At 39.2% G+C, this 11,448-nt stretch overlaps 1 long non-coding RNA gene across 1 annotated transcript in view; it reads left to right on the plus strand.

Moving 5' to 3' along the window:
- Nucleotides 1-11,440, plus strand: part of LOC104985706 — a 21,147-nt gene extending 9,707 nt beyond the window's left edge. The window contains exons 2-3 of the long non-coding RNA XR_824961.1: nucleotides 3,141-3,286; nucleotides 11,314-11,440. This is a non-coding gene — a long non-coding RNA (uncharacterized LOC104985706). The remainder of the gene's footprint in view (nucleotides 1-3,140; nucleotides 3,287-11,313) is intronic.
- The last annotated feature ends 8 nt before the right edge of the window (nucleotides 11,441-11,448 follow it).

The raw sequence follows: 11,448 nt of genomic DNA on the forward strand, positions 1-11,448 counted from the left end.
GATTTGGGGGCAGCAGGAGAAGGGGACGACAGGATGAGATGGCTGGATGGCATCACTGACTCGATGGACATGAGTCTGAGTGAACTCCGGGAGTTGGTGATGGACAGGGAGCCTGGTGTGCTGCGATTCATGGGGTCGCAAACAATCGGACACGACTGAGCAACTGAACTCAACTGAACTGAACTGAACTGATAAATGCTATATAATAAATGGATTACTTATTCCCTGAAACTTTTTCTAAACTTCTCTCTCACTCTCAATCCTCTGGGCTGCCCACCTAGGCAATTCAGCTTGCATGGGATCACTGGCACTCTGTAGTGAGGGAGTGAAGGTCAAGGTCCTTTCTAATCTCCAGCTGGAGACACAGCTTTTCTGAGTAGGCACTCACCAGTAAGTAGAAAAGGATTTGTTTTACAGTCTTTGCATCTACTTGCCCCTAAAACCCACTAAGATGAAAAATGAGCAATGTTTAGGTAAAAAGTAAATGTTTTTTAGTATTAAACATGTCTTGCTCTGGATATGCTCAGATCCAAAATAGTCAACATTTCTTGTGATGAGGATTAATAGAAATAGAGGGTATACACTTTTAAGATGGAAAGACCAAGATCTAAATTTCTGCTCTTTCAGTTATGTTCAGTTATGAGGCTATAGGCAAATTCTGTCTCTCAGCTTCTCCATCTGAACCATGAGTTCAGAATTGATTCTGAACTCATGGTTCAGATGGAAAAACTTAGAGAGTTTAAGACATTTATACATCCCTCTGTCTGAACTGTTGTGAGGATCAAATAAGACAATGTGTAAGAAATGCCTATTATATACGATATGCTCAATAAATGGTAGTTGTTCAGTCGCTCAGTCCTGTCCAACTTTTTGCGACCCCATGGACTGCAGCATGCCAGGATTCCCTTTCACCATCTCCCAGATCTTGCTCAAACTCATGTCCATTGAGTCAGTGATGCCATCCACCATCTCATCCTCTGTTGTCCCCTTCTCCTCCCACCTTCAATCTTTCCCAGTATCAGGGTCTTTTCTAAATGAGTTGGCTCTTCGCATCAGTTGGCCAAAGTATTGAAGCTTCAGCTTCAGCATTAGTCCTTCCAATGAATATTCAGGGTTGATTTCCTTTAGGACTGACTGGTTTGATCTCCTTGCCGTCCAAGGGGCTCTCAAGAGTCTTCTCCAACACCACAGTTCAAAAGCATCAATTCTTTGGCACTCAGCCTTCTTCATGGTTCTACTCTCATACATGATTACTGAAAAACCCATAGCTTTGACTATATGGACCTTTGTTGGCAAAGTAATGTCTCTGCTTTTTAATATCTTTAATATCTGCTTTTTAATATTTTTAATTAATGTCTGTGCTGTTTAGGTTGGTCATAGGTTTTCTTCCAAGGAGCATACGTCTTTTAATTTCATGGTTGCAGTCACCATGAGCAGTGATTTTAGAACCCAAGAAAATAAAGTCGGTCACTGTTTCCGTTGTTTTCCCATCTCTTTGCCATGAAGTGATGGGACCGGATGCCATGATCTTAGTTTTTTTAATGTTGAGCTTTAAACCAGCTTTTTCACTCTCCTCTTTCACCTTCATCAAGAGGCTCTTTAGTTCCTCTTCAATTTCTGCCATAAGGGTGGTATCATCTGCATATCTGTGGTTATTAATATTTCTCCCAGCAATCTTGATTTCAGCTTGTGCTTCATCCAGCCCAGCATTTCACATGATGTGCTCTGCATATATGTTAAATACGCAGGGTGACAATATATGCCTTGACGTACTCCTTTCCCAATTTTGAACCAATCTGTTGTTCCATGTCTGATTCTAACTTTTGCTTCTTGACTTGCATACAGGTTTCACAGGAGGCAGATAAGGTGGTCTGGTATTCTGATCTCTTTAAGAATTTTTCACAGTTTGTTGTGATCCACACAGTCAAAGGCTTTAGCATAGTTAATGAAGCGGAAGTAGGTGTTTTCCTGAAATTCTCTTGCTTTTTCTATGATCCAACAGATGTTGGCAATTTGATCTCTGGGTTCCCTTGTTTTTTCTAAATACAGCTTGAACTGAAAGTTCTCAGTTTGTATACTATTGAAATCTAGCTTGGAGAATTTTGAACACTACCTTGCTATTGTATGTGAAATGAGTACAATTTTGTGGTAATTTGAACATTATTTAGTATTGTCCTTCTTTGGGATTGGAATGAAAACTGACTTTTTCCAGTCTGGTGGCCACTGCTGAGTTTTCCAAATTTGTGGCATGTTGAGTGCAGCACTTTAACAGCATCATCTTTTAGGATTTGAAATAGCTCAGCTGGAATTCCATCACTTTTACTAGCTTTGTTCATGGTAATGCTTCCTAAAGCCCACTTGATTTCACATCCCACAATGTCTGGCTCTAGGTGAGTGATTACACTATGGTGATTATCTGGGTCATTAAGAACCTTTTTGGTATAGTTCTGTGTTTTCGTGCCAACTCTTCTTAATCTCTCCTGCTTCTGTTAGGTCCTTACCATTCTGTGCTTTATTGTGACCATCTTTGCATGAAGTGTTCCTTTGATATCTGTAAATGGTAGATGTTATTTTTCTTCTGTGAGGAAGGATGGAAAGAGCATAACATTTGTTGGGTGCCTGCTATTTGCCATGCATTGCATCTAGAGCTTTGCACATACCATCTCAATCTACACACACATACACACACACACAGAGTTGGGAAATAACTGTTAAAGGATAATTTTTTAAGTTAAAATCATGACTCTCACAAATATAAGATGAACTAGTATCAAATTTTTTACTTTATTTAATGACAAAATTAGTAAGATACTAAAACTGATTTAAGGGGAATTTAAAAAACCCCACATATTTAGGCAACCAGGGCTTTGCTGGTGGACCAGATGGTAAAGAATCTGCCTGCCGTGCAGGAGACCTGAGTTCTATTCCTGGGTTGGGAAGATCCCCTGGAGAAGGGAATGGCTACCCAGTCCAGTATTCTTGCCTGGATAATTCCATGGGCAGAGGAGACTGGAGGGCTATAGTCCATGGGGTCACAAAATCTGTAAATAGCAGTGTATGGATTCAAACATCTTTCATCATTCCAAAATTAGAGTGGCTTTATTTGAAGTACTTGGATTTGTTTTTCTTTTTATTTTTAGAGGATGAACAATCAATACATTCGTCGAGAAGTCTTCTGCTGTGAAACCTGTCATGAGCTCAAAAGCTTCTGGGAGAAGGAAATTAGCAAACAGACCTGTTACCGGGAACTGGAGGAAGATCGTCAGGGAAGGAGTGCCCTGAGAAAGTATGTGAATTGTTTCTTCACTGTTTTTCAAGGGAGATTTCCCCAGAAATATACCAGATGTGAAGATGGAGAAGCTGAATTATTTTCATTACCCACTGTGCTAATTATGCAAATGTTGGAAGCGATATTGTTAGGTCAGTGCAGCCAGAAATCAAAAGGAGAACAAGGCTTAGAAGGAAGGTTTTTATTATATTCACAGCTTTCAGTGAGAGTATCGCTGCATGCCATGCAGTGCCACAGGGGAAGCACCAGGTTTTGGCCAGGAGACAGAAGATGAAAGCAAGGGGAAAGTCTAAGCCAGAGCGTTTATTGGCATTTCCAAGGAAAAGACAAGTCAAGGCAGAGTAAACAGCTTAGGATTGGCTAGTTTGAATAATGCCCAGGGGTTTGGGGATTTATGGGTGGTCTCTAGTTGTCTGGAGCTTGTCCTGGCCCTGGGATGGTATAGGGCAGAAGAAATATGACTTTATGTATGATAGAGAGATAAGGAGGTGGTAGGGGCCACAGACTCAGGATTGGTTGGCATGCAAAAGAAAGGGCTAGCCTTGGGAAAGGCAGCCTTTCTGTGGCCATTAAGCTTTCTAAGATGTCAAAATATCATAAAATATAAAAAATTACAGACATGATTTATTCTTCTACTCATGCCACCATCTATATCAGGATTTCTCAACTTTTTAGCACTACTGACATTTAGCGCCTTATAATTCTTTGTTAGTGGAGTGGCTGTCCTGTGCTTTGTAAGAAGTGTAGCAGTATCCCTCAAAACATTAGATGCTGGTAGGATTCCCGTCCCCCATGTGACAACCAAAATTATCTCCCAACACTGCCAAATGTCCCCTGGAGGACAGAGTCACCCCTGATTGAGAATAAATGATATAGATATGAACAAGCTTTTTTTGGTATAAACAAAATTGAGTTTCTGTTATTTATATCTTAATGAACTGAAAAAAATCTGTTCCTCACCCTGCCTCTGTTGCAATCCCCAGGACACAAGGTTACACTGAATTTCAGAGTTAGATCAACAGATGTGTAAAAGTGTGAAAGATCCCACCTCTGAGATCCTACATATTAAGATCTACATATTAAGGATGGGGAGGATAATGTGGTCTTCCCTTCACTGGCAGTTGAACTTGTTCTAGCTAAAAGAGTCTGCTGAGAGGGGAACATTTATTTATGTGAGAAGACGTGTCACATGTGTCAACATTGCTCTGACTAAAATGGCCAGCACTTGCCCTCATGTGTGTAGTACCTTGGAGCAGACGAATCAGTTCAACTTTTCAGGGACTGTCTGGGTTCTCCATTACTGAAATGGGAATAGCCCAGCTAAGCTGTCTGTTTGCTAAGATGCTTATTCACAAGTGTGATGGCATCTGTGTTCTGAGGGAGAACGAGGCATATGCCTCCATGTTTCTGAGTATACTGAGCTAAAAACACATATAATTCACATGTATTGTGTTGTACCAACATTAACTTCTTAAAACCCTTCTTCAGCTCCCAGTACCCAGAGAAATCAAAACAAAATGTCAGAATATTTGTTTATATATTGCTAATGTAACCATACATTTTGAAACTTTGTCCTAGAATAATTATTTTCCAGCGTACACTTGACCAGACCAATGAATAGCATAAACACTTGGGTTCCTATTTCAGCCCCCTGGGTTATGACTTTCCAAAATGCACATATGTAGGTGACAAACAAACATATAACACTAACACTATAAAAAAAATTTTACCCTCCATTTAAAAAAGTGGCAAATTCAAGCCACTGTGCAATCAAGAAATGTTCTAAATGAACGGTAGAAGACAAACATCTAAAAAAAAAAAAAATCTCACAAATTTTCACCCATGCTAGAGCCAATAATGCCTTCTGTTCCCCAGCTGAGCTAACCAGCAAGACCTTGTACCAAATCTGGGTAGAGTGGAAACAGGCATTTTACCATGGACATGCTTATTAGCACACGCCTATGGTTCACTGACGGGGAGGAATGCAGCCAGAGCTGCAGAAATCCAATTACCCTGGCAACACATGTGAGTTGAAGAGGTCCTGGCGATGAGATCACAAGGCAAAAAGTGGGTGGTCTCAGAACTAGAAATTCTCTTACTCTCTCTGAGTCTGGCTAGAAAGAAGCAACACAGCGGGTGTCAGTCCCCTGGAGAAGTAGAAAACGGGTTTGAAATAACTGTTGAGAGAACAATCTGAGAGAAGTCAAGCGTACTGTGGGAATAATGAACAAATCTCCTAGTGTGTTGGGACAGTCCAGGTGTATGTATATCATTTTGTTAGCATCATGTATTATGTTCCCTTTTATTTTCCAAAGAATCTCAATTTAGATGATAACTTACATGAACATCTAAGTCTAAATAACCAGGCTGAAACTATATTTGAGTAACTGTATAATACTTATATGAAAAAAATAATGTTTTAATGCAATAAGTATGACCTTCAAAATTCTTCTTCAGAATTTAGCTGAACTCACAATGTCAATATACATTGAATCTGGTTGACTTGTGTGACAAGAGGGGTTTATTAGTCCTCACCCCAAGACCATTCACCTTCCTCTGTTTTGATTCCTGCTTATCAGTTATGTCAACTCTGCTGTGATTTGGGGTTCTTCCTATCCAATCATTTCTTCCATCCCCACCCCACCCCCCAGCCCCTGCTTTATTTTCCATAGGTAATTCCTTCAATTATGCTTCTTGGAGGACCCCAACTGACACATTTATTTGGGCCTAGCAAGCACGTGATAGAAAAACACTAATTATGTGCCCAACTGATCTCTGATTCTTAGGATTCTGGTTTAAGATTCACCACCCCCCTCACCAAATCCTGCTTTCTAGTCAAAACCCATACTAATCAAGCAGAATTTGTATTCCCAGATATTAATGACAACTCCTCCACAAATCAGATGAATCTAGAACAATAAATAGTAAGTATTATTTGGTCTCCATTTGAAAAGGGAGGTCACTATTTCTAGGCTTAAGGGAAAAAAAGTTCTCTTCAAGCTTTAATGTCTGTTTTACTACTCTTCTACTGTATCTGACTCTGTATACCAATTTTTAAGTATTATCTTTTTCATATTGACCTTTCTTACTACAGACTAAAAGGTCCATATACACACTTCCATTCACCAAATTACTGAGAGCACAAAGATAGAGAAGCAGCACAGTAATGAAAGATAGTGACCAGAAAGGGGCAGTTAACAGTATAAATACTCATAAAACAGGATTTAATGGGGATTTAGGTGGATAGTGGCATCTATCATCCATCTGGTAATATACAGTGATATAGCTATTATAAAAAAGTGAATAAATGTGTCATAAACCCCAGATTCCTAAATTCTGTTCCTATCATAAATTAATCATTCCAAATGTGTTCATTTGGGTCCTCCAAGAAGCAGAGGGCAAGATGAAGTTAGATGAGTATGAGATTTATTGGGGGAAGCTCCTGTGAAAGAAAAATGGGAAGCAAGTTATGGTGTGCTGGTAAATATTTAACAACTACTTCTCTGTGGAGTATATATATATATATATATATATATATACACTCAACATTCAGAAAACTAAGATCATGGCATCTGGTCCCATCACTTCATGGCAAATAGATGGGGAAACAATGGAAACAGTGACAGACTTTATTTTTCGGGGCTCCAAAATCACTGCAGATGGTGACTGCAGACATGAAATTAAAAGACACTTGCTCCTTGGAAGAAAAGTTATGACCAACCTAGACAGCATATTGAAAAGCAGAGACATCACTTTGCCAACAAAGGTCCATCTAGTCAAAGCTTTGGTTTTTCTAGTAGTCGTGTATGGATATGAGAGTTAGACTATGAAGAAAGGTGAGCACTGAAGAATTGATGCTTTTGAATCGTGGTGTTGGAGAAGATTCTTGAGAGTCCCTTGGACAACAAGGAGATCCAATCAGTCCATCCTAAAGGAAATCAGTCCTGAATATTCATTGGAAGAACTGATGCTGAAGCTGAAACTCCAATACTTTCGCCACCCGATGGGAAGAACTGACTCATTTGAAAAGACCCTGATGCTGGGAATGATTGAAGGCAGGAGGAGAAGGGGACAACAGAGGATGAGATGGTTCGATGGCATCACTGACTCAATGGACATGAGTTTGAGTAAGCTTCAGGAGTTGGTGATGGACAGGGAAGCCTGGCGTGCTGCAGTTATGGGGTCACAAATAGTTGGACATGATTGAGCGACTGAACTGAACTGAACTGAACTGATATATATACACATATATGTACATAAGTTTATTATAAATTTTACTGATATAAAGATGTGTAACACAAATCTTTACAAATCATAAGAAAATGTACAATGCTTTTTATTACACATTTCATATAGCCAATGGATTCTCATAGCATCTTTCTATTGGCTTTTGCTAACCTTTGTGTCGATAGTCCACCTGTGATTGCAATTCAGCTATGATTTGATGAAATCAGACAAACAATAAATGCTTAATATTTTCAGCTTTGTGGGTCATATGCTCTTGTGTTGCAACTATCCTATTCTACCACTGTGTGAAAGTAGTCACAGACCGTATGTCAACAAATGGGCAGGGCTATATTCTGATAAAAGTTTGCCAAAAACAGGCAGTTGGCCAGCTGGATCTCTGAGCAACACATTTTCACGCTCGCCACACAAAGGAAAAGTTAAAGCCCCTTTAATTAATGATGAACCTGCATGATACTGGGTCTTCGCAGGTGGCACAGTGGTAAAGAATCTGCTTGCCAATGCAGAAGATGCCGGAGACACAGTTTCAATCCCTGGGTTGGGGAGATCCCTTTGATAAGCAAATGGCAACCCTCTCCAGGGGATCTTCCTGATCCAGAAATCGAACTGGGGTCTCCTGCATTGCAGGTGGATTCTTTACCAACTGAGTTACCAGGGAAGTCCATGTGTAAAGTACGTGCCCACTAATGGAAAAGCATCAGTTACAAGTTTTATCTCCCCTTTCAAACTGGAAAATTATATCTTTGTGTCATTCATTCTATTTAAAGCTGAAGCAGAATGAGAATGATAACCAATGTCTTTACGGTATTCAATTCTCTCATATTTCAACTTTCCATCCTTGGTTGCTAATGTGCTTAAGCAACAACTACCACCAAACAACAGGCCAACATTTCAAATTCTTTGCATTCTCTCTTGAGCCCATAATTGAGCAGACTTTTAAGTAAGAAGTTTCCTGGAGACAGTTTGGTAATAGATGCCTAGAGCTTTCACAATATTTATACCCTCAGACTTCCCTGGTGGTCCAATGGTTAAGAATCTCCCTGCCGATGCAGGGGACCATGGGTTCGATCCCTGGCCTGGGAAGATTTCACATGCCTAAGGGCAACTAAAGCCCATATGCCACAACTACTGAGCCCACAGCCTACAACTATGGAAGCCTGCACACCTTAGAGTCCATGCTCTGCAACAAGAGAGACCACTGCAGTGAGAAGCCCATGCACTGGGACTAGAGAGTAGCCCCTCCTAGACACAGCTAGAGAAAGCCTGAGCGCAGCAATGAAGACCCAGTGCAGTCAAAAATAAAAATAAATTAAAAAAAATTACACCCTCTCGTTATTCACCGCTGGGAATCTCTTCAATGAAAGTAGACTAGTATATAGAAAGAGTATTACATATTATCGTATTCATTTTAGGGTTATTTACAAGACTGAAAAGTAAAGCTGAATCCAAGTTTTCTGTATTCTTTATTATATATTCTAATTTATCCATAATAATCATGCACTGCTTTAGCATTGTTATGAGTTGTGCCTCCCACCCTGAAAATTTGTATGTGGAAGTCCTAACCCCCAGTCCTACCTCAGAACATGACTGTATTTGGAGATAGTGCCTTTAGAAAAGATGAGAGTTAAAATGAGACCTTTCATGATAGGTCTCAGTCCAATCTAACTGTTGTCCTGATACGAAGAGGAGGTTTGATACACAAAGGGACACCAAGAAGGTACAAACACAGAGAAAAGGATGGATTAAGGAGGCCACCTGCACGCAAAGGAAAGAGGCCTTGGGAGAAATCAAACCTGCTGGCACCTCCATCTCAAGCTCCCATCCTCTAAAACTATGAGACAATAAACGTCTGTTGTTTAAGCCAACCAGTCTGTGTTATTTTTTTTATGGCTGCCCTCATAAATGAATAAAAGCATTTATCCAACTTAAGAAACTAACCAAGTATATACCTTGGAAAACCAGTGTCCTCAGTTAGGCTCCTTGACATGCTCTCCAGAGAAAATAGCCATCAACAATTTCTCATATATGTCTCCCCAAAACTTTAGTTTTAATAAGCAAATAAATATGTGTGGTATATTTCTATACAAAATGGGACCTATACAATCTTCACTCTTCTGCAACTTCCTTTTTTAACTTACTCTTGGAAGTTTTTCTATATTAACATTTTCAGTTCTTTAATGTTTTCTACTGTAATGATGTGACAATTTAACCAATCACCTTGAAGGACGTTTAGGTTGTTTTTCATATGGGGACTTTGCAATCAGTGTTGCAATAAGAATACTTATACATACATTTTTCATACACGGATAATATTATGGGATAAGTTCATAGAAATGAAGATGTTATGTCAAGGATGAATGTTTAAAATATTGATAACTATCGCCCTCTTGTCTTGCAAAGAGGTTGTTTTAGTTTAAACTTCCACTCAAGTGTGGGAATGCCAAATTTTACTGTTACTCATACTGTGTGTTGTCAAACTCTTAATCACTTTTAATCTAACAGGTGAAAATGGCATCTCACTGTTTCAAACTGAATTTAATTGAGCATCTTCTATCTGTTTATTTGCCACTCATCCTAATTATGTTGAGCATGTCTTGTGAGTTTATTTGCCACTCATATAACTTCTTTAGAAAAATGGCTGTTCAAATATTTTATCCATTATATTATTTTCTTATTATTGAGTTTGAAATATTATACTTTCTAGAAACAAGTCTCTTATCAGACATGTTACATGCAAATATTGTTAATGGCTTGTCTTTTATTCTCTTCACAGTATCTTTCACAGAGTAAATATTTTAATTTTGATAAAGTCCCAAATTTTCTCTTCTTTTATGAATTATGCTTTTTTGTGTTGTATATAAGAATTTTTTCCTGATCCCAAGATCATGAAGATAATATTTTTTGGCTTTTTTGTTGAAGCCTTAGTCTTACTTACCTTCAAGTCTATGATCCATTTTTAGTTAATTTTGCATAAGATGTGGAGTGTGGGTCAAGGGCCATGTTTTTTTTTTTAATATGGATGTATAATGTTCCAGTGCCATTTTTTTTAAAGCTATCCTTCGTGCCAGGTGGCTCAGTGGTAAAGAACTTGCCTGCCAATGCAGGAGGTGTGAGTTGGATCCCTGGGTTGGGAAGATCCCTTCGAGGAGGAAATGACAACCCACTCCAGTATTCTTGCTGGGAAAATCCCATGGACAGAGGAGCCTGGTGGGCCACAGTCCATGGAGTCACAAAGAGGTGGACACGACTGAGCGACTGAACACTCACACATCCTTCCTCCATTGAGTTGTCTTTGTCCCTGATCAAAAATCAGTTGTCTGTGTTTGTGTGTATTTATATCTATACTCTATTCTGTTCTGTGATCTGTTTGTTCCTTCACCGATGCTACACTGTCTTGATGATGGTAGCTTTATATTAAGTCCCAAAGTCACATAGTCTATATCCTCCAACTTTCTTCTACTTTAAAATTGTTTTGCTAATCAACTTCTTTTGCCTTTCCATATAAAATTTAGAATCAGCTTGTTGATAGCTACAGAAAAGTCCTGCTGGGATTTTGATTGATATTACACTGAATCCGCATATGGATTTCAGAAGGAGTGAATTTTGGAGAAAATTACACATTCATAGACTGTTCATTACTCTTATTAATTATTTTCTTCATTAATTTGTAAAAGCCATTTGTTTCTCTTAAGAATATTCTTCAGAAGAAAATAAACTTCACCGGACTAGCAGATGCGGAAACAAATGCAATGACCACGAATATTGTTTCTTCTCCTCAGGCTCAGAGAAGAATGGAAGCAGAGACTGGAGAAAAGGCTGAGGATGTTGGACAATCCTGATGGGAAGGAGAAGCAGGCAAGCACTGTGGGCTGAGTGCTTCCTGCCTCATCCCCTTCAAAGATGACAAACCACCA

The sequence above is a fragment of the Bison bison genome, unplaced genomic scaffold (genome assembly GCF_000754665.1).
Source record: "Bison bison bison isolate TAMUID 2011002044 unplaced genomic scaffold, Bison_UMD1.0 scf7180017864057, whole genome shotgun sequence".
Taxonomy (NCBI): domain Eukaryota; kingdom Metazoa; phylum Chordata; class Mammalia; order Artiodactyla; family Bovidae; genus Bison; species Bison bison.